Source organism: Grammomys surdaster, unplaced genomic scaffold, assembly GCF_004785775.1.
Source record: "Grammomys surdaster isolate TR1022 unplaced genomic scaffold, NIH_TR_1.0 165, whole genome shotgun sequence".
Classification (NCBI taxonomy): domain Eukaryota; kingdom Metazoa; phylum Chordata; class Mammalia; order Rodentia; family Muridae; genus Grammomys; species Grammomys surdaster.
Genome location: NW_021604613.1, coordinates 8,818,395 through 8,821,792, shown reverse-complemented (window position 1 = coordinate 8,821,792; position 3,398 = coordinate 8,818,395). Strand labels below are relative to the sequence as shown.

Below are 3,398 nucleotides of genomic sequence, written 5' to 3'. Positions count from 1 at the left end.
TCTCTCTCTCTCTCTCTCTCTCTGTGTGTGTGTAACCTAGCTCTATCACTATCACTAATTAGAAAATTTTAATGTAACCTTTAGCTTCTCCTAATTAAAATAATTTAAAGTACCTGGCTCCCCCTAGGATGCCAATTTGCTAGAGAAATCAGCTTTCAGCTTCCATGTGGGAAGTTAGTTTGAAGGCTTAGCCAACAAAAAGAACAAAAGCTTCCATTTCTGAAGCAAGCTATTCTCCATTGTTGACCCATTTCCACATTAACGTTCTAGCCTGACTTAAATGTAAACACGTTTATCTTGATTAATATACACCTTATACAGTTACCCATCCCTCATTCTCTTTCAAATAAGTCCAACTCTCATCAACCCCAGGGGACAAAAGGCAGGCTGGAGAGTGATTTTTCTTTCCCTGGTATCAACAAATGGATCTGTTACTTTTTCATCGCTGCCATGAACAATTTAAAAAGGAGATATTTATTTTTGGCTCCTGGCTTCAGAGGTTTCAGCTCCTGAGTAGCTGGTTCTGTTGCCATTATGTTTGTGACAAAGCAAAAATATCATGACAGAAGAACATGGCCAAAGAAAGTTGCTCAACTCATGGCAGCCAGGAAACAAAGAGAAGTAAAACAGGAGACAGAGGCAAGACACATTGTTTAACAGCAGCCCCAAGATTCTGCTTCCTCAATTCAGACCCCCACTTATTGTCCCACCCCCCCAATAGTCTATCTATTCAAACTTTAAATCCATCAATGGCCTAAAACAACGATAGAGTCAGAGTCCTCACAATCCAATCATGTGTAGAGATGTCCACACCTGTGGTTTACAAACCTGGTTATCTCTGCATCAAGAGCTGACTTTATAGTCAGGAACTGGCTATACAGTTGCAGATCACCTCTGAATACAGAGATGACAGTGACGTCACCCACAGGCGACAAGGACCGGCACATCTGTTGCCATGGCAATCGCCATACATTCCCAGTGTCCACTTGGTCCACCTCCCACTTTTACCTTTGAGCAGTTATGTCACAGCCCAAATAAAAGGCAGACCCTCCTGACCTTGGCCTCTTTCCCTCTTCGTCTTCATTGCCCCTTTTGTCCTTTTTCCCTTACAATAAACCTCTCTCCTGTGGAACTGTACTGATCTGGTGTGATCTGTCTGGTTCTAACACAATATGCTCTAAATTCCAGTAAGTTGGCAAGATAACCCATCACAGGAGATAATTCATTAACATATGTTTTCAGATAAATGATTTTTTAAAAAAGGCTTAACTTTATAATTATTTTAACATCTGATAATGACAAGATAAAAATTAGCATTCTATTGAGTTGGGGTCATGATAAACTAGTCAAAGGAATATTTTTATCTCTAAATGGTCCTATTTGGCTATGGAATTTATATTCCAATGATAGAACATTTACAAAACTACCTTAGAAATGGAGAGGTCTATCAAGCATTATTTCTTCCTTTTGATTTTATTTATATGAAGCTATTGACTTTTATATTAATTTTATATCCTATTTTGTTACTGAATTCTCTTATTTTTAGTAATGTATCCAGCTTTTGTTTTCCAATTATATAGTTTTCAATGAGATATATCTTTTTCCTTCTTCCAGCTCTTGTAAGGTTAAATGCTTTTTACACGCAATTGTATTAGTTTCAACTCTGGTTTCCAGTGTTACATAGTGATTGACATATGGGTATCTTTCCCTACTGTTGGTAATATTTTTCCATTATGTAAGAAGTTGATTTTTTGGGCTGAAGTATCTTTCAATTTTTTTCTTTTACATGTTGAGTTTTATCAAATGCCTTTTTAAGTCTCTTTAGCTGATACTCAACTGTAGAACCTCTCATATTCTTGGGTTATATTTGTAATACTGTCCTGTTAGTTCCCTTTGGTGATGTTCAGAATTTATTGTTCTGTGGCCTTTTAATTACAATTATTTGTTAGTGTGTATACAAGTTCCTTTGTGAGAATATTCTTCATTCCCATGGCAGCTTCTTCCCAGAAGACAGTCTGACGCCTCTCCAAGAGTATATCTTTACCTAACATATTTGCTCATTTAATTAAGTGATAAAAAAGAAAACTATGTGGCTTAATTATATGTTGGTTGCTTCTTGGGGAGTAAATTGATTATAAATATTATTTTTTGTATCACCAAAATATTTGACACAGGTCATGATGGTCAGTTGATTTTGAAGCAAAATATAAAAGAATTATACTTCTTTGAAGTAAAGAAAAAAATCATGATAAAACACTTTCCTTTCTATTACATTAATTAAAACTAAGAGGTAGGACAAGTATCATTGCATGTCTTTAAACAGACTATGGACCTTTTTAATTGTCTATAAGTTAAAGACACTTATTGCCATCCCTGATACCAAACTCCAAGTCTTATTGAGTGATGTGTCTCCAACCTCTAGTGATCCTAAAGTACCACTGTGGCTCAGGCGCTCACGCCTAGTTGGTAGGTGGTTTGCACAGTATATGGGGTTATTCTAGTCAAATCCCATCACCAAACCATCAACCAACAGTTTATACCTTCTGTCCTGGGATTTAGGTTGGAAATTCTAGTGGAAAGATTAGGGAAGTAGGGGGGAATGGGATCTGTTGAGGTTTTGGAGTAGAGCAAATCAGGAAATCAGGCTTGGTTAGAATTTGGAACTCAAGCTATCACAGAAGCAGTGTGGTTACTTGCATTGGGCTTAATATTCCTGCATGTGCTGCATTTAATGCATAATTAAAAGCTAACGAGTTACCTTAAACTAGAAACAAATTTGCCATGCAGTCTGACTTGCAGGAAGATTGTGCGCCAAACTTTCATTTGGAAATTGAGAACTTCATTCTCATCAAATCAGGAAGAAAGGGCCTGTGAAATAAAATACAGTTCTGATTATATATAATTACAAAAATATCACTTGAAAGTAATTTTCAGGGTAGGAGAGAGGCTTTCATGACATGAGCCTGTGCCTTTTGAATTTTGTGCCAAGTACATGTGATATTTATTCTCCCTGAAAAGTTTGTTTTATTTTAAAATGTTAACAGTAACTGCTAAATATATATATTTGGAACATCTCTCTAGTGTGAAACTAAATATATATTGTTTCTTTAAATTCTGGCCTCTTTCCCTCTTCTGCTGTTGAACTTAAATGTCTGGTTATGGCAACAAATTTGAAATGGTATCTATCACTGTAAGACTTGCACACATTGGTTCTCTGCTAGTAAAAACAATCATGCCATCGTGAGGTAGCCTGTTTTGCTTTAACTATAGAATGGACTCCTTCCTCAGGAGCATTTCTTCCTTACCCTCTGGTGGGCTCTATTTTCCCAAGTAAAGGGATGTCAGGTAGTATAACTCTTTTGACTTTTCTATCTAGCTACTAACCAGGCCTAATGCTG

At 36.6% G+C, this 3,398-nt stretch overlaps 1 long non-coding RNA gene across 1 annotated transcript in view; it reads right to left on the bottom strand.

The window, feature by feature from the left end:
- Positions 1-2,865, bottom strand: part of LOC114619838 — an 8,247-nt gene extending 5,382 nt beyond the window's left edge. Inside the window, exon 1 of the long non-coding RNA XR_003711218.1 lies at positions 2,759-2,865. This is a non-coding gene — a long non-coding RNA (uncharacterized LOC114619838). The remainder of the gene's footprint in view (positions 1-2,758) is intronic.
- Positions 2,866-3,398: the final 533 nt, after the last annotated feature.